At 48.9% G+C, this 27,317-nt stretch overlaps 1 protein-coding gene across 3 annotated transcripts in view; it reads left to right on the top strand.

Annotated features, from left to right (window-relative positions):
• The window catches only part of SGMS1 (sphingomyelin synthase 1), a 101,904-nt gene that overhangs the window by 40,298 nt on the left and 34,289 nt on the right, over positions 1-27,317 (top strand). The window contains exons 1-2 of one of the 3 annotated variants that reach the window (XM_063164086.1): positions 13,297-13,634; positions 24,270-24,492. The exons of 1 other annotated variant lie outside the window; for it this stretch is intronic. The gene's annotated coding sequence lies outside the window, so the exon portion shown is untranslated. Of the gene's footprint in view, positions 1-13,296; positions 13,635-24,269; positions 24,493-27,317 lie in introns of those variants that run through there. One more of the 3 variants, XM_063164087.1, reaches the window with a different exon arrangement.

Genomic DNA, 27,317 nt, shown 5'->3' with positions numbered 1-27,317 from the left:
CTGTGAATATTAATTGCACAGAAGTGTGGGCACTGTGCACATGAAAACAGGAAACCCAGGTGTAGGTGCTGCAAGGTCAGTGAGGCTGGAGACCAGCAATTGGTTACTAATAAAAATCCAGGACATTTTCTGTGCACCTCCTTAGGGGTCACTTCGCTGGTGCTGCACGAGGAAATAATAAATGTAGGTGACGTAGGTGTGTGTATATGTATTTATTTGATGTTTTATTACCAAAAAAACTTCTTCAGCTGAGGGGAGGAAGGCACATGCACAGCCAGGGATGTGGTTAATTCCTTGCTCTGCTGCTGTGGTTTAAGAAAAATTTTGGAAGCCTCTGTTTCAAGATATTGAGAGGTTCCTGCATTTTGCAGGCTCTTTCCTGTCTCTGAAGCCTAATGCTTGTTTTCTGCAACGCTGACAGAAAGCAAAAGCATTATTAGTTTTGGGTTTTGTTCTGCTCTTGGGAGGCTTTTTTTCTGAATTGGGAGCTTTTTTCACTGCAAATAGCTGCAAAGCCAAAGTAGTAAATTAATAGATATTATTACTGAAGGAGTGGATAACAGAACAAGCTACTGTAAAAAATAATTTTAAAAATGACCTTTTTCTCCATGATTCTGCATGTCCTGAATCCTCTATCTCCAAAAAGAAAAGGATTCAGCAAAGGATGATGAAGGTGATCAAAGGCATGGAACAGCTATTGTAGAAAAGGAGATAAATAAACTTTGTCTCTTTAGCATGGAGCAGAAACGATGGTGAGGGGAAGAAGCAAGGAGTGGAATGTTAAGCAGTTTGGGAGCTTTGCATCTTCCAAAGAAAATGACTGTACCCAGGCCTTCCTCACTCATAAGAAATCCCAAAAAACCAAAACAACAAAGGAAGCAACAAGCTTATAAAAGGGAAAGCTTTTCTTTTGGTGCTGTGGTATTCCTGGTGGCCAGGATGTTGCTGGAAGGTGAGAGGTTCAAAGGAGGCTGGATCAAACCCATCCTGTTAAAAGCTGTTGAGGACAGTGACTCCTGGCTCAAGGAGCAGGTATTAAAGCAGAGTTGGGAGGAATTCCAGGGGGTGTGAGGCTGCAGGAGCTCAGTGGGCACCTGGTGTCCCCTCCCATTGTGTGCACCCAGCTGTGCCCCAGCCCCTTGTTGGAAAAGGTGGCACTGTCTGTGTTCAACTTTTTGTTTCAGAAACCTGAAGCTTCCTTTTGTAAGCAGGTCAGAAATAACACCCAGCTGTTGTGTAGCTGTGTAACACAGGGGCTACAACCTGGAGTAGCAGATGAAATGTGGGATTTCTTGGCTTCCAGGCTATTTCCTGCTTTTGGTGGGTAATGGGAAACAGGCAAGCAGGAATAGCAAGTGATGCAGGTGACAGAAAGCTGGTGTTCAGGAGCAGATGATGGCAGCAGCTGTCTTGGCTGGCTGGGCTGTGTTCCTTCCCAAATTCCTGCAGTCTGGAGTGTGCTGGGAGCGGGTGGGTTGGGGTGGCAGCTGCTGCTGGGGTGATGCTCAGGTTTCCCTGGGGCACTCCCTGCACACTCCACTCCCAGCCTGCTGCAGTGTTTGGGTAGAGCTGGAAGGCTGGGATTGCCTGGGTGAAGGTTCCTGATGCTGCACAGAGCTTTGTACCACACCCAGGGGGCTGCTTGGTGCCATCTGCAAGGACTGAATTTCCCTGGAGATGTTGACGTTCAGCAGCGTGTGGGTGTCAGGAGGCTTTGGGAGGTGGAGGAGGATGGAGTTGGAATAATGTCCTTTGAATCAGAGCTGTTTTGATCTGCTTAGAAAGGAACTGGCTGCTGTAAAAGGAGGGGAGAAATGCTCAAACACTGGACTACTCTAGGATTTTGTGCAGAGAAGAAAGACTTGGAGCAGGAGCTGTATGGGAATTGATCCTGGTCTGGGTGGGGTAGAAACCCAAGCGTGGGTGAGCATGTGTGGGGTCACTGACATGCTGCACACACATTCCCAACAGCCGTGCCTTGAAAATTGACAGGAACTCAGTTCAGAGGGCTCCAGCCCAAGGCATGAGCTTGATGACCTGTGTGATAACTTGGAGAGTAAATTCCAAGTGATTCATCCCTTTTCTGATCTCTCTTGAACTCTGACTGCTCGTGTCTGTTGCTGTCAAGTGGCTGCTTCTGTATTTATGAGCGAGGTGGAAACTACTGACCTGCTTTGCCTCCTCTGAAAGGCAAGTGATAGCTCTCTCTGAGATGGCAGGGGTGCTATTTCTGCATGTGCCTGGACTAAATTTACTGCAGGCAGCTGAAAAGTGTAAACGGTGACGACTGCTGGAAGGGAAAGCGTGTATTTACTGCTCCGTGGCAATGGATTTATAGACAGATAGTTTGGTTTATAGATAAATATTGTTGCCTCTATTTCTGTAGCCATAAGCAGTAGATTTTAAAGCCTAAACTTTGCTATCATCCAGGGACCTTTTAATATTTTTTTTTCCCCTATCCCATCTGCCGAGTTCTTCGCTGGCGGCTGAGGCGTCACGTGGCGCCAGGAGAGCCAAGAGAAGTGACGCATCCTGGTATCCCATGGTAACTCTGCTTTTCCTCTGCTTTTAGCTCCTTTGCCTTGCTCCCAGATGGAATAACCTGCCTGTGGGATTGCACTGCCTCTGCTCACTCACAGGTGAAGCTGAGCTTGCAGGGTTTTTTCACTCCCTGCAAAGGGTTTGCCCTCGCTAACCCAAATTGAAAGGGGAACAAAGAGCACCAAGGCTCCAAACCAACACCAAGCCCAGAAATCTCCCAGTTCCCCACCCAAGCATCAGTGGGAGTTTGCTCTTTGTTTGCCATTCAGGATAGTGAAGCTTGTCTGAGAAGTTTCTGCCAACCACAGGTAGATGCCCTGCCAGTGAGGTACAATTCTCACCAAAGATTCACAATTGTCACCTACGTAAGCAGTCTGGGTCTTGCAGTTCACACAGGTTTTGCTGCTGGCAACTTGTTAGGTGAGGCTTGCTCTTTGTTTTTTTTTTTTTCCTCCTCTTTCTTCACCATCCCCATCAGTTGTTTTTAACCTCTGGTTGCTGTATGCAGTTACTGCCTGGATTTTTGTTAGAAATATCCTACTTATCCCCCAAGAAAATCTCATGGTTTTGCATCCAGATATGCTGGTACTTTTTAGAGTTCTGGGGTTTTATTTGACAAATGGATCATTTAATTATAGAATTATAAAATGGTTTGGGTTGGAAGGGACATTAAAGCCCATCTTATTATTAAACCCCTGCCATGGCAGGGACACCTTCCACTGTCCTAGGTGGTTCCAAGCCCCATCCAGCCTGGCCTTGGGCACTGCCAGGGATCCAGGGGCAGCCCCAGCTGCTCTGGGCACCCTGTGCCAGGGCCTGCCCACCCTGCCAGGGAACAATTAACTGAAAGCCATTTTCTCCTCTCTGTCTTATATCCACTGTAACTTTACTGTATTAAACCAGCCATGGTATTTGCTGGGGCTGCAAATGGAGTAGCTCCTCACCAGGTGTAAACAGTGAGTAGAGCCCTTGGAGTGAGAAACCTCAAACCTGGTTTTGTACCCTGTTTCCAAACTCTTCTGTGCCTGTTTTCTGTGTGCACTGAAGCACAGCTAAAGCAACGTGTGTCTGGTTTAACTCTGCCCTGCCAATTGCATTTTTGCTTTAGGGCACAACTTTCACAAACCCAATTTATCCTCAGGGAGGAAGAAGAAAAAACTGATTTTGCTCACACACAGTCCCCGTGTAGTGGAGGAGTCGGTGGTGAAGTTTTTCAGCGTGGCAGGATTTGCATTTCTGTTGCCACAGCTACAATGAGCTCACAGCATTTCAGGAGCAGGAGTTTTCAGAGTGAAGGCACCAGTGCACCCAGATGAGTCATTCTGGTGTGTCCAAGGGCTGGGGAATCACTTCTTCAATGGGAGAGGATGCCCTGGAGTGCGGGGGAGGAGGCAGAGATGTAGTCTGAGCAGTTTGGGGCTGCCTGGATTCCTTTGGGGCATGACCTGGGAGATGTGTGCTGGGAAGAGGCTGCTGAGCTGTCACCTGATGCACAGCATCCCTGATGTGGGCACCTGGATGTTGGGAAGTATCCCAGGATTCCTTTGATGTGCTTCCTCTGGCTTTGCTCCAAGCAGGTATTTATTTAATACAAATCTCTCTTCTCATCCCAATGGGGCTGAATTCCCTTCTGCTGTGTTTCAGCCCATCCTGCTGCCCTGGCTTTGCATGGGGACTGCTGCTGCCTGGCTAAATCCAAACAATGGCCTGCTTGTGGCAGCTGAAAGTGGTGCTGGAACAAAAATCCCTCCTCTGTAATTGCAGGAAAAAAACAAGCCTGTGTGCAGCAGGAAGCAGCATGACTACATTAACCCATATTAACTCATACTTTTAATTTTTTTTCCCTGTGTCTTCTGCACAGTCTGTGATGATTTAAGCATAAATTGCTTAGGAAAAGTCCTTGGCCTGTTATTTAATTACTGACTGCTTGTGTGGCAGGGGGTTGGGAGGTTAAGGTCTCCTCCAACCCAAACCATTCCATGATTCTGCATTTTGGGTGCATGGCAGAGGATGGTTACCCTGAATCCAGAGATTTGCCATTGTGACCATTGTGAGTAAATGTGGAATATTTAATAAGGAGATAATTGGATGTCCACCTTCATCTAGGTAAGATGTAAAACTTAAGCTGTCTTGATGTCAGGTTTCTTCCTTTTTCCCCAATGAAAACCGGGTGCTTTTCACCTCCAGGATCCTGCTTCTCTTGTATCAGTGTTTCATAAGCTGCCTGCAATGGCCTTTTCCTGCTGATTCTTGCCCTTGGAATGGCCTACAAGAAGCTGTTTCCTCTGTGTTATCACATGCAAAGCACTGCTGTGACACTGCTAAAAGTCTCAGAGCTGTGGTGTGAGACAGGGGTTGCAGGGACAGAAAAGCTGGAGATGGGAGAGAGCTGTGATACGTGGCCAGCTCAGTTAATCCTGGGACCTGGAACTAAAACACAACTGAGTCAGAAGTGTTGAGAGCAGTTGTGACACTTTTCCCCCAACAAACAGCTGTGACTTGTCACACAGGTGACACTGGCATCCTGTCTATTCACCTGGGCTCATTTAAAAAAAAATTAATTATTGCTCTTGCTTGGTGCTGTTGGAGTTTTGAATTTCTATGTTTGAAAGTGCTTTTGTATTGATAATGTGCTTAATTTTTTTTTCTGTGTTGGAGGCCTTTTTCTGCTGTGACTTCTTATTTTTGGAGCTATGGATGTGTAGGTTTATGGATTAAAATAAAGAAGGAGGGGGAGAACTCTCCAAACAAAGCCCAACAGGGAGCTCAGGAATCAAATTGAAACTGTGACACAGAGGGAGGACAAGGGTTTAGGGCAGCACAAATGCAACGTGAGGTCTCCAGGGGGTATCTTTGGACAAGCAGGAGGGATGATACCCCCAGAGAGAAGTGATTTTTTCTCATCTGTGTGTTGAGGGGCATCTCCACTTTGCCTTCATGTGCACTCTGGAATAAATTTGGAAAATTCAGCTTGTGTTTTACAAGGAAATGCCAGGTGCCATAGCAGGGGGAAGAAAACAAGCAGCAGATCAAACATGTATACACTGGAGTAGACTTGGAATAGGGGAATTCAGCTTGTATTTGACAAGGAAATGCCAGTTGGAACAAAGCAAGCAGCAGATCAAACTGAGGGCCACTGGCCCCCAAAGCTGTAGGAAGGGACATTTTTCAGCTTATGGGAGTCCCATCAATGTGTGCTGAGCTTGGGGGTAGGCAGGGAAGCTAAACAGCTAAATGATGGATTTGTTACTTGGGTTGGTGATCAAATGGGAGAAGACTGAGGGCCATAACACAGCCAGGATTGTGAGACACAGGAATAGTGCTGCTCTCTGCTTTTTTTGGACGAGGCTGGCCAAGGAACAGAGGTCACAATGACTGGGGAAAGCCTTTTGGCAAGGGAAGTTTATCCCTGCAGGCAGCTGCTCGCCCCAGCAGCCCAATTTTGGCTTTTGTTGTTTGGTTGTTTGGTTTTTCTCCTCTTAGTAACTCTCCAAAACACACTGCAGGGTGTCTGCTTGCACCTAAGGGATTTACCTTTGTGGGCAGGAGAATAAAGAAGAACAGAGCTGCTGTCCTGGAGATCTGCATTTGTGCTCCTGCCTGGATTTTGGGCTACCTGTGGTCCCCGTGTCACTGTGGTGAGCTGCACGGGTGACACAGTGTCTGGCTGCTCTCACTCTTGTCCAAAATCCACAGGGATTTTGTGGTCTGTTCCCCTGGTGGAAGCCAAAGGAGTGGATCTGAGCATGAAAATTATTGTGGTACCATCACCGTGGATCTGGTTTGGATGCATAAAGATGCAATTGAGGCTTGAGAGAAATGTTTTGAACACTTGTGGAGAGTTTGGATGGATGGAAGAGCTCTGCAGGATCCAGCAGAGCCTGGGGAATGCTTACCCAGAGTGTATTGGCACAAGGTATCCTGTGTTCCTTGAGTTCCTTTCACCTTGAAAAGACAAATTAACAAGGAGTTTCTGCTGCCCAGTGGGTTCTGTGGGGTATTTTCCCATGGGAATCCTTCACCCTTCTTTTCTACTTGTTTTGATCTGACATTGTGGTGGGATATAATGCTTCCAGTACAAGAAATGAAACACAGGTTTAAAAATAAAAACATCCCCCAAATCTCAGAATGACTTTTGAACCAGCACAGGCAGGAGAGAGTCCCCGTGTGGATTATTTGCTCTCTTGGGTTTTGATCTCATTTTTTTATTGGCCCTAAAAATGTCCAGAGGTTAAAATTAGAATAATAAACATTTACAAGGGAATTTTCTACGGTCAGCTTTCATTTAGCACTGAAAGCCCTGGAAAGCCTGGTCCATTTTGGGATGCTGAAGACAAAGTGAGTTTTTTCCTGTTTTATTTAAGAGCTGCACGATGGATGTGGAAGCTTGAATTTTCCTTTATTTAGTAGTGTACCAAACCCAGCCTTTTGCTGTATAAACAAAGGGTCACATTCATAACAGCAAGAGCAGCTAAGCAAGGGCAGTGACTTAGAGGGGGAATATCTTGGTATTGCAAGTGTTTAATGAATAATGGATGGCTTTTGTGCCAAAATCTTTCTGAATTTGTAACATGTTGACCACACAAAGTCGTGCAGCATTTCCTGGGCAGGAGGGAGAGCTGCTGTGTCCATCTCTGTCACACTGCCCTGCTACAGGGTGTGTTTGGGGAAGGAACACTATTCATTTGTCACCAGATGAACGATCCTAAACTCTGTTTGGGTGAGTAGTGATGGAGACCTGGCTGTGCTGTGTTGGTTTTAGGGCTGGTCCCCATCCATGCCCTCAGTGTAGGGATGTTCCCTGTGCTTCAGTTCCTGCTTTTTGGATTCAGGAACACTCCAAAAATTACATCTTGGGTGTGTAGCTGCCTCAGGTGATCCCCAGGCTCCAGATCTGCTGCTTTGGGGCAGAATGGAGGCCTGGCTGTGTCTGGGTTGATGTGCAATTTCCATATATAATTATTTCTCTTCATGTGTGTGTGCTTGTGTATTTATTGCTCCGATTCCCTGAAACTTTGGCCAATTGTTCCTTTCTCAGCCAGCAGCCTCCCAGGATCCTTGAGGTGGATCACAGCAATGTGCAGGACATGCAGCATCCCTGATTCCCCCTTGCTTTGCTTTGTTCTGGGTTTCAGTGCCAGCTACAGCCTCCTGGTACCTTCCAGCTGGGGAAAGAGCCACGCTCCTGCAGCAGGGTGACACAGAGCCAGGGCTGGTGATGCTCTGCTGGCAGTGAGGAGCTGAGCTGGGCTGTAATTAGCAGCCTCTCTATTCCCTTGCAAGTCCAGAGGAGTTCTTTCTGTGTTTAGCTGGTTCTGCTTTATGGGGTTTGATTCAGTGTGGAACAGTAGCTTGTGCTGTCCAAGAGAAGAGTCCTATATAAATGGGAATTGTTGTGTGTCCTGAGTGCCACAAGTGTAAGGGAGCTCCTCAGCCTCCCCTGGAGGAGCTGCTGTGATGGTTGGAGATGCTGCTCTGGTCTGTGTGTTCACAGTGCAGGAATTGTAAAGATGAAACTGCGAGCTGAGAGCCTGAGCCCCTGTGCAGATCTTTGCAGGGAGCGTCTGTTCTGGGGCTGCCTCTTGGGGCACCTACTCAAGGGATCCCAGAAGAGTTAAAAGGGACCCTGAATCCCATCTCATTCCACCCCTGTCATGGGCAGGGACAACTTCCACCCTCCAGCCTGGCCTTGGGCACTGCCAGGGATCCAGGGGCAGCCACAGCTGCTCTGGGCACCCTGTGCCAGGGCCTGCCCACCCTGCCAGGGAACAATTCCTCATTCCCAATATCCCATCCAGCCCTGCCCTCTGGCACTGGGAGGCCATTCCCCCTTGTCCAAAATCTCTCTCCATGTTTCCTGCAGCTCCTTCAGGCCACAGTTTGGTCACCCCAGAGCTTCTCCTGTCCAGGTGAGCCCCCCCAGCTGTGCCAGCCTTTCCTCCCAGCAGAGCTGCTCCATCCCTCTGCCCATGCTGGTGCCTGCCCTGGGCTCTCTGCAGCAGCTCCAGGTCCCTCCTGTGCTGGGGCAGCTCTGCAGGTGGGGTCTCACCTGAGCCCAGGGCACAGGGGCAGAATCCCCCCCTGCCCTGCTGCCCACGCTGGGGCTCAGCCCAGGGCACGGGGGGGTTCTGGCTCCCAGCTCCCACCCCCAGCACCCCCAGGGCTGCTCCAGGGCTGCTCTCCAGCTTGGTAGCCACAAGTGGAACAATCCATAAAATCCTTCCCAATCTGCTGGATGGAGCCATGGTATGACTTAGGGCCATAGACCCTGCTAGAAAATGCACCAGCTTGGGGCAGGGACTGGGCCAGCTGACGAGAGTTCCTTGTTACATGGGGCATCTGGGTTTGGTGTCACCAGGCTATCACAGGGACAACACCCATGGCAAGGAGCCAGAACCCTGGATGGCCTTAAATCCCTGGAGTCAGTTTAAAACTGCACTGGTCACTGGTGCCTTTGTTTTGGGTTTTTTTTTGCTGCGTGAAGAGACCTCGAGTGCCCAGCTGTGCCAGCTGCCACCACAGCAGAGCCCAGCTGGGCTCTCCCTGTCCCTGCTGTGCCCCCAGTGTATTTGCAGAGAGAGGAGAAGGAGGAGGAGGAGGAGTGCTAAACTGAGAGGCAGGCAAGGCAAATGCACTGACAGATAGACAGAAACATGTTTTATTGGGAGCTTTTGGACAAAAACATGGGTATTGCATGGAGTCTTCCCTGTCCCTCCTCTTTAGGGTGAAATATTGATAATTTTAAGATCAATTTTGTACTTTCCTCTATTGCTGGTGGCTCTCACTTGGCCTCTTCTTGCCATACCACTTCCATTCCCTGAATGGCATTCACTTTGCCATTCCGTGTTCCTGTGGGAACAGGGAATGTTAGAGATTTAAAGAAATTACAACTTTAATTTATCTCTTGGCCTTCAAATAAAAAACTTCAGTATTTCTCTTGTTTTACACCAGCAAGAAGTAGTTACCTGCTAAGTTAATGAAGATTTTGGCTTGTAAACCTAAATCATATCCATGTCTCACTCTTCTTGCTTTGTTCTAATAGAGGATAATAATCCTCTGGGTTTTAGAAGTGTAACAGAGTATTTGCGGGGCTGAGGGCTTTTTTAAAAAGTGGTGATGTTTGAGGAAAAAAAAAAGGCAGAAGGGAAAGAAAACTTGAGGGAGATGGGGTGGAATGAGATGGGAGACTGTAAGGGACCTTTATGGAATGGCAGTGATGCAACACCTCCTGCCTGGCGTGTTCACTTGTCTCTGACCCCTGTGTCATGTTGAGAAAGCAGAATGGGGCCAAACCGTGGCCAAGGTGAGTGAGCAAGGGCTGGGAACTGAGACAGGGCTCATGTCAGGTGTTGGTGCAGGGCTGGGGTGTGCCCTGTCAGCGCTGTGGCACTGTGGCACTGTGCCTCACACAGGCTGAGGTGTATTACTGCGCCTGAGGGGCGCTGCTGGTGAGGGAGAGACGGTGAATCTTGTTTTTTGAATCAGAAGGCTTGATTTATTAAGATATTATATATAATACATTAAGAGTATACTAAATAGAATAAGGAGAGAGATTTGCAGAGTAGCTAGGCTAGTTAAGAATAGATAGAAAGAATCTATAACAAAGTTGTGGCCAAGGATTCAGTCTCCTGGCTTGCACTTTGTGATTAGCTTTTAATTATAAACATAGAAAATGAGCTAATCAAGAAACTCCTGTTACATTCCACAGCATCTGATAATAATTGTTTACTTTGTCTTCTGAGGCCTCTGGCCTCCAGAAGACACAGAAATCCAGAAGAAAGGATTTCTGTGAAGAAATGTCTGCGACAGAGGTGCTCCTCAATTCCTGGGGGTGTCACAGATCATATCCAGGCTGAGAGAGGGAATGGCTGGAGGCTCCCAGGATCCCACCCTGCCTGGGCCTGGCATGGACCTCTGCAGGGTCACCCAGAGCTGCTGGTCCAGGGCCATGTGCCAGACTCTGCCCGTGTCTCTTTGCCACTGAGGAGTGCAGAACTTCAGGAATGCTGTCACCTGTGCTGAGTGGAGGGGTGTCGCAGACATTTCTCCACAGAAATCCTTTCTTTCGGATTTCTGCATCTTCTGGAGGCCAGAGGCTTCAGAAGACAAGGTAAACAATTATTATCAGCTGCTGGGGAATGCAACAGGAGCACCTATTTTGATTGGTGATTGGTTCATGTTTTATGTTTATAATTAAGGGCCAATCACCAGTGCAAGCCAGGGGACTGAGTCCTTGGCCACAACTTTGTTGTGGAATTCTTTTCTATCTCTTCCTAGCCTAGCCTAGCTGCTCTGCAAACCTCTCTCTATGTTCTATTTAGTATAGTTATGTATTATATATAATATCTTAATAAATCAAGCCTTCTGATTCAAGAAACAAGATTCACCGTCTCTCTCTCACCAGCAGCGCCCACTCAGGCGCGGTAATAGAGGGGCAGGGTCACTCTTGTCATGCAGCTGGTGGCTTTTTTTGCTGGCTCCTGGGAGTTGTTGTCATCTGTCCTGCTTGGCAGAGCTGTCCCAGCCCGTGCTGGCTCCTGGGGTCACTCCCCCCCGGGTAATGGAAGGACTTTGCCTTTGCTTTGTTTGAGCACCTTGAGGCTGCTGCCTGCCCTTTGCTCCAGCCTTTTAGAGTTGATCCAAGTGTCATTGTGACCCTCTGGTGTACTGGCCACTCACCCCAGTTATTGTGTCACCAGCAAAGTGCTGAGGGCACACTCTGTGCATCCTCCAGGTCAGCAGAAGAGGTTAAATGATTTTGGGAAGTGTCTGTCCTCCAACTGGACTTTGTGGCACTGACCTCTCCCTGCTGGGCCCCTTTTCCACCCACCTCCCTGCCCTCCTGGCTGCTGCACACTTTGCCAGCTCATCTGAGGGTGTGAGAAGAGCCAATGTTGAAATTCTTGCCAAAGCCAAGACAGACAGCATCCTCTGCACTACATCCACTGAGATTGTTTCATCCTAGGAGGAGGCCAGGCTGGTGAAACAGGATTTTTTTCCCTCTGTATGTCCATGCTGACTGCTCCTGATCACCCTCTTGTCCTTCAGGTGACTGGAGATGGTTTCCAAAGTTCATCAAGTGTGACCTCACAGTGACAGCAGCCATCAGCACTTGTGGATCCATCCCATCAGGTCCCAACCTGATCCTTTTCCACTAAGGATAAGCCTCCCTTGTCTGGTTTTCCCCTTTGGTCTCAGGGGCCTGCAGTTCCTGCAGGTTGGCCTCACTGGCACCCTTCACATCCTTTGTCAGATTCAATTCCAGATGGGTTTTGGCCCTCTTAGCCCCATCCCTGCCCCATCAGTGTTCCTGAGATTCCTCCTGGATCACCTGCAGGATCAGTGTTCCCAGATTCCTCCTGGATCACCTGCAAGATCAGTGTTCCTGAGATTTTTTTTGTGGATCACCTGCTCCTGCAGGATCAGCGATCCCAGATTCCTCCTGGATCACCTGCCCCTGCCCTGCTCTTTGCACTTGGTCAGTTCCACTGATCAGGAGCTCTGTGCTCCTCCATGGAGGCCTCCTGTCCACTCAGCTGGATCAGCTTCTTGTTGGGATGGTCTGTCCTTCAGCCTGGAGGAGGTGCTCAGCCAGCTCTTTTGGGTCCCTTTCCTCTCCAGGCCCCTGGGGTTCTCCAGGCACACCCTGAAGGTGATGCTCATTCTCCTCAAGTCCAGGGCTGTGGTGCAGCTTTGTCCCTCAGCTCCTTTGTGGGATCTCAGCACCTCAGGACGGAGGTGCAGAGTGACCGAGACCACCCTTGGGGGGCTCGGGAGTCCTGGAATGTTGCCAGAAATGTCTGGTGGCTGGACTTTGATCCTACACAGGAGATGACACCTGTATGAGGATGGGAGGATTTCACAGGATTTCACTGGGGTGAATGGTGAAGGGATAAGTTAATTAGAGTGTGAAACACAGGGTTTAAGATTTCTGTACAGGGGGGTCTAAAGAAGTAAGATGGAGGAATTGGGGCGTGTCCTCTTCTTCTTCTTCTTGGCCTCCATCTTCTGTGGTGATGGTGGCACTTTGGGATTGGTTATTACTAAAAGTGCACCGGTTAATAAGGGTAGAAGATATTGGGGAAAAATGATAAATATTGTATATGTAATTTCGAGTATAAAGATAGGTGACCACCCCGGGGGCTTGTAGTGTGCTCATGGCTGGCTGCTGTGCAGACCTCTGTCGGACCAAGAGAAAATCTTTTAGATAAACAATTAATAAACACCGAGACCGAGAAAAGATCAGAAGTCTCTCCTCGTCCTTTGAAGCGCGGGCTGTCCAAGGCCACCCCGGGCCTTTCCAGGCCACCTAAACAGCCGAGAAACCGACACTCCTTCCTCTGAGGGCTCTGAGCACCTTCACACCTCTGACCAGTTCTTGTCTCTGTGTGAGGATGAGATGCACTCATCCAGGGGCAGGGCAGAGAGATGGATGAGATGGATGGGATCCACCATCCCAGGGTGTTCCAAGCCTCCTCCAGCCTGTGCATGGACACCTCCAGGGCTCCAGGGGCATCCCCAGTTTCTCTGGAGCCCTGCAGGCTCTCCAGCTGGGTGGGTGGGTGCGGGTGGCTGTGCTGGTGTTGATTTGGATGTGCAGCCGTGTGTGTGTGTGTGTGTGTGTGTGTGTGAGCTCCAGGGTGGCAGCAGGAATAGCTCAGCTCCTGGCAGAGCCCGGGATGTGTGAGATCCTCCCTCTCTGGCTGCATGCATGCAATATTTCTCTTGGCTCCTTCAGCCTGGCTCTGGTGTCCGAGTCGAGGCTGTGTGTGTAGCTTTAGGGAAAGAAAAGCTTTATTTCTGTCTGATTTTTCTCCCGTACTTGCGTGTGTGCAGTCTCTCCAGAAGGGCTGTGCTTCTCCCTCCTTCTCCCCTGCCTATTTATATCCGCGGTGACGTCGCGGGAGTGTTTGCTTTGGAAGAAATCTATTTCTCCGTCTGGCTGAGCCAAACTGAAAGCAAACCCGCAGGAGGAGAAAGCATTCCGAGCTGCAGGAGAAAGCAAAGCGTTCCTTTCTTCTCCTGCTGGGGAGAAGGGAGGCCTGGGCACTCGCAGGAAATGATCACCTGGCAAGGACAGGAAGCCTGGCAAGGTAAACGCCTTTTTCTGTTTGACTAATGCACTGCCATCCACCCCCAAAAGCCGTGAACTTCTCATTCCGGGGGGCGGAGGCGTGAAACTCTGGGGTGGTTTTCAGAGAGGAGCTGTGAAATGAGTTGCTGAAAGAAAGCCTCCAGGCTCAGGACAATGGCTCTTTAATAATCCGGCAAGACTTGTCTCATCAGCTGCTTGCATGCACAGGGATTGCTGTGCCCCCTCATCAGGGGGTGCACGGGGGCTTTTCCTTCTCCCTCTGCTCCCCAAATATTGTGATTGCACTGTGGAAGTGATTTCCTTACAGTAAAACTGAATTTTGCCTCATCTGTAGCTTTCTAAGCCCTTCAGAAACTTCCCAAGCCTTTCTATTATTGTGCTCGGTCTGAATCTGAAATAAGGAATTTGCTTGATAGTTTTATAAACGGAATTTTCTGTATTGTGTTTATAGAGTAGTTTGCAAAATCAGAGCATTTACTTTCGGTTTTCTGACATCTGAAGCTGCATTTGCTACTTTTTGCTGCTTGTGAGCTGTAGAAGACACAGTAGCACTCAAAGGTTTTGAAGTGCTCAGTATGAAGCTGAGCCCTGTTTTTTGCAGAAGTGCCAGTCCCTCAGCAAATATAACAGTCCAGCATAAATAAACAGCCAGGAAGGCGAGTCTGCTCCCCAAATATTGTGAGTGCACTGTGGAAGTGATTTCCTTACAGTAAAACTGAATTTTGCTTCATCTGTACCTTTCTAACTCCTTCAGAGCCCTGGCTCTGAAACTTCTCAAGCCTTTCTATTATTATTGTCAGTCTGAACCTAAAATAAGGAATTTAGGTGCTAGTTTTATAAAGGTATAAACTGAATTGTCTGTATTGTGTTTATAGAGTAGTTTGCAAAATCAGAGCATTTACTTTTGGTTTTCTGACATCTGAAGCTGCATTTGCTACTTTTTGCTGCTTGTGAGCTGTAGAAGACACAGAAAGTAACACTCGAAGGTTTTGAAGCTGAGCCCTGGTTTTTTGCAGAAGTGCCAATCCCTCAGCAAATATAACAGCCCAGCATAAATAAACAGCCAGGAGAGCGAGTCTGCTTCTCTAGAAAGTTGAAGTATTTACCTTCACTGTTTTACTCCCTATTAGATATTTTTAACTCCTAACCAAACTGCATTTTTGTGACCTGTAATTGCAGGGGTAAAACCTCTGCCGGTGATTTTTAGGAAACACAACAGACAGTGGAAGTTCTGTGGAGATGTTCAGGATTGGAGCTCTTTGGTGTGGATGGAGGAGAAATGGAGCTGTTCTTGCTCTAGGAAATCGTGGGTGCAGCACAACAGAACCCGAGTGAGGTCAGCCCTTGGGAGTAGCTACAGGTCCTTAAAAATGCCAGGGGTTATTTGGCTGAGAGCATGGCAGGGATGGTGCTGTCCCCAGTTTGAGATACACACCTACCCCACTTAACTCTTGTGGGATCAGCTCTGTGATAACCTTGGAAATCCACTGGGAATAGCCAGGAGGCAGCAGGGAATCACAGAATCATGGGATAATGGAATGGTTTGGGTTGGAAGGGACCTTAAAGCCCATCCAGTGTCACCCCTGCCATGGCAGGGACACCTTCCACTGTCCCAGGCTGCTCCAGCCTGGCCTTGGGCACTGCCAGGGATCCAGGGGCAGCCACAGCTGCTCTGGGCACCCTGTGCCAGGGCCTGCCCACCCTGCCAGGGAACAATTCCTAATTCCCAATATCCCATCCAGCCCTGCCCTCTGGCACTGGGAGCCATTCCCCGTGTCCTGGCTCTTCATCTCCAGTCCCTCTCCAGCTCTCCTGGAGCCCCTTTAGGCCCTGGCAGGGGCTCTGAGCTCTCCCTGGAGCATTTTCCTCTCCAGCTCTCCCAGCCTGGCTCCAGAGGGGCTCCAGCCCTTGGAGCATCTCTAGGGCCTCCTCTGGACTCACTCCAGCAGCTCCAGACCCTTCTGCTGTCAGTATCCAGCAGAGTGAAGCCCCTGTGTGTGCTCCTGGAGAGGGGTTTGTGGTGTTACATCCAGCAGAGTGAAGCCCCTGTGTGTGCTCCTGGAGAGGGGTTTGTGGTGTTACATCCAGCAGAGTGAACCCCCTGTGTGTGCTCCTGGAGAGGGGTTTGTGGTGTTACATCCAGCAGAGTGAGCCCCCTGTGTGTGCTCCTGGAGAGGGGTTTGTGGTGTTGGTATCCAGCAGAGTGAGCCCCCTGTGTGTGCTCCTGGAGAGGGGTTTGTGGTGTTGGTATCCAGCAGAGTGAACCCTCTGTGTGTGCTCCTGGAGAGGGGTTTGTGGTGTTATATCCAGCAGAGTGAACCCTCTGTGTGTGCTCCTGGAGAGGGGTTTGTGGTGTTATATCCAGCAGAGTGAACCCCCTTGTGTGCTCCTGGAGAGGGGTTTGTGGTGTTGGTATCCAGCAGAGTGAACCCTCTGTGTGTGCTCCTGGAGAGGGGTTTGTGGTGTTGGTATCCAGCAGAGTGAAGCCCCTGTGTGTGCTCCTGGAGAGGGGTTTGTGGTGTTGGTATCCAGCAGAGTGAAGCCCCTGTGTGTGCTCCTGGAGAGGGGTTTGTGGTGTTGGTATCCAGCAGAGTGAACCCCCTGTGTGCTCCTGGAGAGGGGTTTGTGGTGTTATATCCAGCAGAGTGAACCCCCTTGTGTGCTCCTGGAGAGGGGTTTGTGGTGTTATATCCAGCAGAGTGAACCCCCTTGTGTGCTCCTGGAGAGGGGTTTGTGGTGTTATATCCAGCAGAGTGAACCCCCTTGTGTGCTCCTGGAGAGGGATTTTTGGTGTTCTGGGGTTTGAAAACAGGAACATAATCTGTGTGTTGGGATTGGTGTCAGGAGCAGAAATGCAAGTGGCAGCACAGTAAATGCCAGCCAAAATAGGCATGATGAATGCCAGGGCAAAGGTATTTGGCCATGGTTTGATTTAGCTGCTCTGTGTGTGCTGCAGCATAATTTGTTTATTTAAGTTTATTCAAATTTGGTTTAATTTGTGTGTGATTATGGGGATTTTTGAAGGAGTTTTGAATGAGTTAGGGATGAGACTTTTGAGTTGTTTTTGATGATGTGGGTTTGTTTTTTTATCTTTTTTATAGGTAGGAAGGGTGAGTTTTGTTCTTATCGTTATAGTATGGTTTAGAAGGTCACAAGACTTTTAATTGCAAGACTTTTTAAGGAGTTATTTACTAATAAAACCCTGCTAATAAGGATATTTATGTTTTTACTTAATTTTAAAATATTTTGTCTTATGGGTTTATGTTATAGTGTAAGTTTTTTTAGTTAATTATGTTATAACACACAAACTTGCAGTACTATATTTTAATCTCTATTTACTTCTGTAACTATATTTTTTTATATTTTAAATTCTAAACCTCAGAATTTTTAAAAATTAATTTAACGTGTTTGTACTTTAAACTATAAATCTACATTTTTACTTATAATACTTAAGTTCAAAAGCCTTTCCCAAGATCTCAAATCAAATCCTGTATTTAATTATAAACAATTCTTTAACTTACAAAATTCTTTAACTTACAAACCCAAAGGTCTAAAAGTTCCTTACATTCCTTCAGTTCTCTGTTGAAGTTCCTGTTTGGAATTGTAGTGAGAGACACATAATTCAGGTGCTTGTAGTAAAGAGTCCCTGTAAGAAATATGAGTTGGGATTTCATTGAATGCTGATTTTTTTAGGATATATATCCCAGAAAGCAGAATTTGAATGGTCCTGCTAAAAGGACCAGGCTGTTATTTTTCATGCTTACATGGAGCTTGAACATTTTTTAAGAATAAATTGGACTGAAGGTCAAGGTCATAAAAATAACGTCTAGCAGGCCAGATTTTTATTGCATTTTGATCATTGGTGGAGATAAAAGTACAGTTAGATTTTATCTGAGTGACACCAAAAGCAGCCTTTGCTTGTGGTGGCATTGCTGCCTATTCCCTTTTTTGTAGGATGAGATAAGGGGACACATAAACACACTTCCCCTGAAAACCTTTTAAGCCTTTGAGATTAATGGCTTTGGCTTCCTGAGCATAATCTGTTCTTTCCAGCTCTTAATTAAGGTCATCCTGAGAACCCAGGTGAACTTGTGGCTGGGGAAGTCACAAGCAGGAGGATGAGAGCTGGAATGATGGAATTGCAGCCCTGACACAGGATACTGGGAATACAACACCCTGCAGCCCTCACAACCAGCTCCTTATCACTCCTGATAGACTTGTTCCCTTTGCCCTTGGGGCAGAGGAGGTGTGTGCTCGAGTATTGATCCACATCATGCTTATTAATGACAGAGGTATTGGATAGGTGGACATGTCAGGGCCCTTTAACCTCTGGATATTGACTGCCAGCTCCACAGGGAGAAGGGAACTGGAGGCTGGGATGAATTGGGAACTGGAGGCTGGGATGAATTGGGAACTGGATGAATTGGGAGCTGGAGGCTGGAGGCTGGGATGAATTGGGAGCTGGAGGCTGGGATGCATTGGGAACTGGAGGCTGGGATGAATTGGGAACTGGATGAATTGGGAGCTGGAGGCTGGGATGCATTGGGAACTGGAGGCTGGGATGAATTGGAACTGGAGGCTGGGATGCATTGGGAGCTGGAGGCTGGGATGCATTGGGAACTGGAGGCTGGGATGCATTGGGAACTGGATGAATTAGAACTGGAGGCTGGGATGCATTGGGAACTGGAGGCTGGGATGCATTGGGAGCTGGAGGCTGGGATGCATTGGGAACTGGATGAATTGGGAACTGGAGGCTGGGATGAATTGGGAGCTGGATGAATTAGAACTGGAGGCTGGGATGAATTGGGAACTGGATGAATTGGGAACTGGAGGCTGGGATGAATTGGGAACTGGATGAATTGGGAACTGGAGGCTGGGATGAATTGGGAACTGGATGAATTGGGAGCTGGAGGCTGGGATGAATTGGGAGCTGGATGAATTGGGAACTGGAGGCTGGGATGAATTGGGAGCTGGAGGCTGGGATGAATTGGGAACTGGATGAATTGGGAGCTGGAGGCTGGGATGAATTGGAACTGGAGGCTGGGATGAATTGGTGATGAGTGTTTTATCTGCACACTCTTGCAGTGGAATGTGCCAGTGCTGGGTCTGCTGCCTGCCTGGCAGTGAGATGCTCCTGGCAGGAGCAGCAGGTGCAATCAGGTGTTTGAGGTAACAAACATCTTGCTGAGGAGCCCCAAAGATTGGATTTCTCACTGCCTGGTGTGGCTGTGGCGTGCAAGCAAACGCTCAGGATGTGGAGACAGGGTTGATTTATCTTGAACAGGAAAAAGCCCCCTCCACACCCACAAGCCCTGCTGTTGAACTTTAGCACCAAACATCATCCTGTATTAACTCCTGCTTTGTTTTTTGGGGTTGTGGCTGGGTTTATTTTTGATTGCTTTGGGTTTGTTGTTTGGAAATGTTTATTTTGCTTGATGGTGTCTAAGGCTTTAAGGAAGCCAGAGGATCTGATAGCAGCAGCCTTGTCCCAAGGTGTGGGTCAAAACAGCAAACTCTTTAGATGGAAAAATCAATGGGACACCAATCTGTTTCCCATTACACTGGTTGGTGAGGAAACTCTCTGTAACAGAGGCCTCTGGGTTGGAATTTTGGGTTTGGAAGAGACAAAAGCAAACTTGAATTTTGAGGTGGTGGTTTTTTTAACCAGAGGTTTTTAATACACCTGGGTGATGAGATTTCTGGGAGGGCAGAATAAGTGGATCAGGGAATAGGAGTGGCACTTCCCAAGCTGGAAGTGCTGGATGTGGGATGCAGTCACGTGGGAATGATACCCTGCCATGTGAAAAGCATTCTTATTGTTGAGTGGGGGGTTTGAAAAGGGTGTCTCCTTTCTATTTTTCTCTTTTGTGGAAAGCTTCACTCTTCCAGGCTCAAAAGGGACCTCAGTGGTGGTAAATTCTTGCTTTTACCTGGGTTTGTGATTGCACATGCCCTGGATGGAATTGCCATTCCTGGAGAGATGCTGGGTGTTCAGCTCTGCAGAGCCACCCCTGGGACAGTCCATGTGTTTCTCCAAGGATCTAAAGGTCAACCACAGCCCTGAATCAAAAAGAACAGAAGGCTGGGCAACACACATGATGAGCAGAGTGAGGATTTTATCCATTTAGATTAGATGAGAACTCCAGGAGCTGCTTGGGTGATGGATGGCACGGAGTGAAGACACCTCATCGTGAGGTGAAAAATGTCCTTATCGTTGAGTGGGGGGTTTGGAAAGGACATCTCCTTTCTATTTTTCTCTTTTATGGAAAGCTTCAGTCTTCCAGGCTTAAAAGGGACCTCAGTGGTGTTAAATTCTTGCTTTTACCTGGGTTTGTGATTGCACATGCCCTGGATGGAATTGCCATTCCTGGAGAGGTGCTGGGTGTTCAGCTCTGCAGAGCCACCCTTGGGACACTCCATGTGTTTCTCCAAGGATCTAAAGGTCAACCACAGCCCTGAATCAAAAAGAACAGAAGGCTGGGCAACACACATGATGAGCAGAGTGAGGATTTTATCCATTTAGATTAGATGAGAACTCCAGGAGCTGCTTGGGTGATGGATGGCACGGAGTGAAGACACCTCATCGTGAGGTCCCAAATCCTGGTGGACCTCAGGGGTTTTGGATCCCACTGCTGCTTCTGCCGTCCCTTTCAGAGTGACACAAGGAAGGTGTGTGATCCCTCAGAGCTGTCCCAGTGTGTCTGGGGCTTTGTAGGGTTGAAGTGGGCTGGGAGTGCCCGGGATCAGCTCAGCCAGGCAGAGCATCCCGGGTTGCAAAACTGCGAGGGCAAAGGACACCCACGTGTCCAAACACAGCAGCACGAGGTGTTTCTTCACTCCCTGCTCAACCAGGAGGAGCTTCCAGCCGATTTTCCAGACGATTCTGGTTTGCTGCCAGGGTTTAAAATACACCTTCCCTCTTGCATACGTGCTGGAGCACATGATGCTGAAATGGGAGGAATTCTGCTCAGGGAACTCAGTTCAACTTGCAGGCGAGGCTGAGCTTTTTTTAGGGAGAGAGGGAGCAGAGTGGTTTCCTGCGGACGTTGCTCTGTGAGTCACACCGAGTTCCATGACACAGCATTCCTGCCGGGAAACTTCACTGCTGGAACTGATGAGCACATCAGCGCTCTGGAATCTCCCTTTGTGTTAGCAAACACACCTAAGCACTTCACCTGCTGCTTCTGGAACTTGTTCTGATATCACTTGAGAGATTTTTAAACTCAGCTGTTTCAGAGTTTTTTAGTTTCTCTCAAAACCCCATTGTAACATCAATATTTTTAGTGTCCATTAAGAGCCTTCCACACAAGAAGTTGTAATGGCTTTTAATGCTGTAACACAGATGAAATAATAATTATTATTTAATTACATGTGTAATAATGAAGTTTCACATTACTTCTCTAAGTGTTTTAATGCAAACACTTTTAAGGTCAGAGTAGCTTTATAATTCCTCTGTAGCACATTTTTTCTGATGTGTCAGTGACCAGGACAAGTTACTTGAATGGACAGACAAAAAAAAAAAAGCTTTGAAGGTTTTTTGGGATATATGAGCTGGATGTATAGATTTATATTCTTGATTTGAAGCCCTGTGAACACATCACACAGTGGCAATGATGGGCTGGCCCTGCTGAGGGACCCCCAGGGCTGTGTCCAGTTCTGGGTCCCCAATCCAGGAGGGACATGGAGGGGCTGGAGCGTGTCCAGGGCAGGGGCTGGAGCCCCAGGAGGGGCTGAGGGAGCTGGCAAGGGGCTGAGCCTGGAGCAAAGGAGGCTCAGGGGGGCCCTTGTGGCTCTGCACAACTCCCTGCCAGGAGGGGACAGCCAGGGGGGGTCGGGCTGTGCTGCCAGGGAACAGGGACAGGACAAGGGGAAAGGGCCTCAGGCTGGGCCAGGGCAGGCTCAGCTGGGACAGCAGCAGCAATTTCTGCATGCAAAGGGTGCTCAGGCCTTGGCAGCGGCTGCCCAGGGAGCTTTGCAGTGCCCAGCCCTGCAGGTGTCCCAGGCAGGGCTGGAGGTGGCACTCAGTGCTCTGGGCTGGGCACAAGGTGGGCACTGGGCACAGCTGGGACTCCATGGGCTGGCAGGGATTCTCCAGCCTCAGGGATCCCAGGATTCTGAGCAGTTTTTTCTCACTTGCCCAAGACTTTCATTGCCACCGTCAGTGCTGGATTTCACCTGCTAATGCAGAATTCCTTTCTGATTGATAGGATAAAAGGGGGCTGAACATAACCTGACTGTTTTCGGTGTTTAGGCAGATTTAAGCTGTCAAGGCAAGGAAGGCATTTCCCCAGGCCTTTGGAAGGATATTCCAAATGGCTCTTGAATGAGCAAGACACAGCAGCAGTGGAGCACTGGGGTAGCTTCCCTTTCTCCTCAGTGCCAGCAGTCAACCTCAAATCTGGTTTTTGTCACATTGCTCGTGTTCTGGTGGGAAATAAACAACATGTCTGTGGCCATCTCTATTCTTCAGGCATTTTTTGGGTGATTGTCACTCTCCTGTTGAAGCAGGATGGGAGAAAGTAGAGGTGAAACAGCAACAGCCACTGAACTGAGGGCAGTAGTCCCAGATATCCAGTCCTATAGAAAGAAAATTATGTCATCAGCTCAGGCTGTCCTCTCCTTCAGCCCTTAGGCTAAATATGTCCTGGCTGCACTGTGTAGGAGAGAAAAACACCCTCCCCTTTGCACATCCAGTGGAAGAGTTCATTGTGTTTCTTTTTATTTGTTTAGGGCTTTGCAGGGTGTTATGTTGTATCTGTCTGGACACATGCAGTATTTAAATTCACCACGGTTGAAAAGGTGTTCTCAAAGCTCCCTTTTAATTACCTGTAATACTCGTCCAACTGTCTTTTCTTCTCCCTTCTGGCCCCACCTGACTCGTGGGAACACAGGGCTGCCTTTGTTATGTGCCTTGAGGTCACTGAACTCACACAGGCCTGGATCATGGGGGAAAAAATATCACCAAGATAAGATCTGCTGGAGGAGCACAAGAGCATTTCTGTCAAATATGAACGCATTTATTGTCTGGAGGGAGTTACTGAGTTGGCCTCTGGCCTCACCAGGTGACTTGTGCTGTCCTGAGAGGTGTGTGAGTGTCCTCAGCATGACAAGGAGTCCTTCTTGGCCTGTGGCATCTTCTAATTAGGCTGTAGATTCCTCATGTATATTCTCAGTGGGAGGGATTTATAGGATTGTTACTGACTAAAGAATTTTTAGGTGATGAGCAATTCCTGTTTTCACTCCAGAATCCCTCCTGGAAAGGAGGCCCAGGTTGGGCAGATGACATCTGTTGAGTGTTATAGAGCCCAGTCACTAAAAGACTGCTGGAAAAAAAACAAACTCCAGAGCTCACTGGTGCCTCATTCCATGTCTCCTCAGATTTTAAATAAAATGGGAGTTGGACTTGACCATGGGGCATTTTTAGGTGTCTAAACTTTGTGGAGGAGCTGATGGTGAGCACATTGTTCCACTGGATGCTTGGCTGTCTCCATGTGTTAGGAAAAAGCACTGCTGGGCCATGCTCAGGGGTGTGGATCTACTAAAAAACCCCAAAGCAGCTACTCCTATAAAATACTTGTTTTCTGTGTGATAGGATGAGTGTGGAAGGATTTCTGTGTGCAGCTTCTGAAAATTCTTTTTCCACCCTGTAGCTCTGCAGATTCCTCGGTATTCCTGGCAGCAGGCTGCCTCTCTCGGGATGGAGCTCAGAAATGCTGCTATTTGTTCCTGCTAGTGCCTATTTTTCAGTTTCCACATTATTTAATCCATGGAGTGGAAGCAGGCTGCTTCCTACGCCTCTGACTTCACTCCTGGCCAGTGTCTCTGTTGGATCCAGCAGGCTGGGGAGAGTCCGTGCTCTGCTGGAAAACACTGCCAGCGCTGCTGCTCATCCCATCAGTGTTCCCAACATGACTCAGCCCGCTTTGTGTTGTGGTTTTGTACCGAATTACAGCAGCTCCCCGCTGCCCCGAGTTAGCAGCCAGCAGGCATCTCTGCTCCCTCTCACCTGGGATCCTTTCCCCGGCCTTTCCCGCTGGATCCTGGAGATCCCGTGTGCTTCCAGTCCTTGCTGTGCCCTTTGGGATAGAGGCTGGATGCCAGCCCTCGGGGGGAGGCGGTGCTGCCTGGCCAGGGACTCCGCTGCTGCTGGAGCCAAAAATTCATGGAAAGCTTGAGGAATGAATTGGTTGTTGCTTTGTGTTAGTGTGGTGGAACACGACTTTTCTTTTTGGTGGAGGGATTTTTTTTTTAATTTCTAGGGTAGGACTGATATATACTGGAAAAATGAATCCTTCCTCCCTGCAGTGACTTTTAAGTGACACTTAACGAAAGCGTTCCGCATGTCCAGCAGGAATCACCAGACCGAACATGGGCGATGTCCCCATTTCCCCGTGTTTCAGGCGCTGTTTGCCGGCAGGGCAGCACTGCCGGGATCTGTTGCACCACCCGCGGCCGGGCTGGCACTCCCGGCCTCTTCCTCCTCCTCCTCCTCCTCCTCCCGCTGCTGCTCCTGTGGCGGGCGCTCCGTCCCCTCCTCTCCCGGCGCTGACGCACTGGCGCGCCCGCGGGAGGAGCCGCTCCATCCCCTCTGGATCTCGGATCTCCGCTCACCTCTCCGCCTTTCCCTCCGCAGGAGCTTCCCGCAGGGCTGGCGAGCGGCCGGCAGAGGAGCTCTGAGGAAGCCCAGCCCGGGGGAAGTTGAAAGGCGAACTTTGAAGGCGAAGGAAGTCGGGGCTCCGCGCTCCGGGAGTGGCCGCGCCGCCGCCGTGTCCCCGTCCTGCTGCTGCCGGGAGCGGCTGCGGCTGCCAGAGGACAAGCCGCGTTTGCTGCTGCTCTCTGCCGCCTCATTTCCAGCAGTGAGTAGCTCTTTCCCCTCCGGATGGTCCCGTTGGAGTGTTTGGAGTGTTTGGAGTTGAGGGGTGTTTGGCTCTGCTGCGTTTGAGGAGGCACAGAGGGGCTTGGGTACAGCCAGGTCTACAGCACAGCTATGGGGAGCTGGTTGTCTTTTTGCCTGGGTGACTTTTTTGAAAGTGGCGCTTAAATTTGTGGTTACTTTGTTGTTCACTGCTTGGTTTTAATCTTAGTTTTCAGTTTAGCTTGAGGTCTTTTTTACTAGAAACCAGCCAGGCTGCCAGCATGTGGGACAGCAGTGACCTGCTGGTGGCTTGTCCCCCAGGTTGTGAGGTTGTGTAGGGCAGGGTTGTGTTTCCATCAGGCAGCTTCACCTCCTGCCGGGACACGCAATCTCCCCCTGGTTTCTGGGTTTGGAGGTTTGTTTGCAGCACACCTGTGGGAGACAGCCAGAGTTACACAGCGTGGCAACGGCTCAAACTAAAAGCCAGCGACAATCTGCTGTCCCCTTTGGTGGCACCTTGGGCTGCTCTCCCCATGCCTGACCTCCCCTTGACTGCTGCCAGATATCCCCAGGGCGGTTGTTTGCCGTGTTTGTAGGAAGGAGCAGGAGCAAGGAGGTGTTTTAGACTTTGTGTGATGTTGTAGAGTGCCTGTCCCTGTGCCTGTGCCTGCTCCGTGTGTGTCACAGTGTCACCGCTGCCCGGCAGCATGAACACAGCTGTGAGTGTACAGCAGGGTGGCCCCGGGTGTGAGCAGCCCGTGAGTCACTGGGAGAACACAGAAACGCTCTCAGAGGGCACAGGGGAGCAGAACTTCATCCCTGGATCCGCTGCGGAGTCTTTCCAGGGGCTGTGATCCTATTTGTGCGTTTTGGGCACGGCCGCCTCTTCTGCTCAGCCTAAACCTCTTTGGAACTCAATGCTTTAAGCTGGAAGCTTTATAATAGATTTAGAGCTATGAGTCAAGGAGGTTTTCTTTTTAATTTGACTTCTGGGGAAGAAACTGAACCAAACTGCGTGCAGTGGCTTATCTGTGTGTATTTTTGATACATGTATTTGTGTATATGAACACACAAGTGCACACACAGAGAAGAGCTACTCCAGGCGTTGGTTCTTAGGCTGTGTGTGTACAGATGGGCACGTGTATCTGTATAAAAAATGTGTTTTTATGGCAGGATGGTGTGAGCAAGCTGAGAGAAGCATTTTAATTTCTTCCTGCTCTGTCAAGTAATACCCTGCCTTCTTCATTTGCCAGTTGATTTGGTTATGCAGACAAAGGCAGGAAAACAGACCATAACAAAACCACTCTTATCTAATCTGCTTAACAGCACTGTCAGGTAAATCATTAACTCACAGGCCTGGTGCCTGTAAAAGATGCTAAAGTGGTTTCCCTGAAATTCCCCTTTTCCAGAAGGTAAGAAATGAAATTAGTTGCAGATCTTGGTTTCTCACACGTGGGTGTTTGCTGCTGCTGTGGTTTCTCTGCCTGTTAACAAAGTGCTGCAGTCCAGTGGATTAATGATGGGAGAGGACCTGCTCACCCTGAGGTCTTTTTCCTAAGAGAGCAGCTCCAGCTAAGGCAGAGGGGAAACACAGCATTTACTTACTTGTAAACACTGTCATTCATTAATGAAATGTAATTTCACATGGGTTCATGGCTGATGGAGTGTTTTTGCTCAGCAGCTTTGTTTCCTGGCATCCTGTGATTCAAATCCCTTTGAGCTGGGAAGATTTGCTGTGGGTCTTGCTGTGCTTAATTCCACATCAGGCTTCTGTTTTGGTTGACTTTTGTTTCTGTAGACATGTAAGTGATGGGTTTCTCTGAAGCATTTAATACTCAGAGTCTGTACAGTCCTGTCTGCAGTTGCTTTACATTTTGATTGATCGTGTTGGCAGTGAGTAACTTAAAGCATGGAAAATCTGTAGCACATGGACAACAGCAGAAGTAGTTCCATTTGTGATGTTTGCAGCCATTGCCTGAACAAAGAAAAAGGGTTCAAGAAGGGCTTAAGCTGTTCTAGCTGCCCATGTCCAAGAGCATGACTCAAAACTTCCAGCTAAACTCCTCTAAGCTCCCTGAGTCGGTGTTGGAGTGGTGCCTTCCCCCCCTAAGCTGGATCTGTTTAAAGTGCCAAACTCTCAGCCTGGCTGTCTTCTGCCAAAGGTCTGCCTGGTCCTACCAGGGCATTTTCAGGCATCTCCAGGGAGAGGATTAATCCAACTGGAGGGCACAGCTCAGAAAGCTGGACCTCACCTTCCGTGCTAGCCCATGCCCCGAGTGCTGCGTGCCCAAGTTTGGCACAGCTCAGCACCTGCACAGCCTGAGCTCTGCTTGCCCAGCTTTCCAGCTGCCTGGGAAAGCTCCAAACTGCTCCTGCTGCTCAGGAAAGTGCCCTTTTTGCTTGGTTAACTTTACAGCCTGGCTGCACATTAGCTTTTTAAAGCTGCTCTCCCATGTGAGGAGAGAACTCAGGGTCTGACACCTAATGCCAAGTGCCTGGGGGAGGAGATATCCAAACCTGGAGGAGAAGGTGACTCCAGACCTTTCCCCAGGAGGGTGGGAGCTTGTGGAAGGAGGTCTCTGTGCTGGGAACACTCCAGAAATGTTCCCAAGTGCTATGTCAGGTGGTGATGCTGCTTACAGAGGGCAGAGTGGTCCTTCCTCCCTGTCCTGGGATCTGCTCCCAGTACAGGAGCAGATTCATGCTCTGGATCCTTTCTCCTTTGAGGTTTTAGGGACAAGAGGTGCTGACTGGGATCTGAGCCAGTTCAGGTGAGCCATGATCCTTTGGGTAACCAGGTTACCACACTCTGTGTGCAGTCAGAAC

This window comes from Melospiza melodia, chromosome 9 (genome assembly GCF_035770615.1).
Source record: "Melospiza melodia melodia isolate bMelMel2 chromosome 9, bMelMel2.pri, whole genome shotgun sequence".
NCBI classification, from domain to species: domain Eukaryota; kingdom Metazoa; phylum Chordata; class Aves; order Passeriformes; family Passerellidae; genus Melospiza; species Melospiza melodia.
Note: the sequence above shows the minus strand (reverse complement) of the source record. Positions and strands in the feature narration are given on the sequence as shown.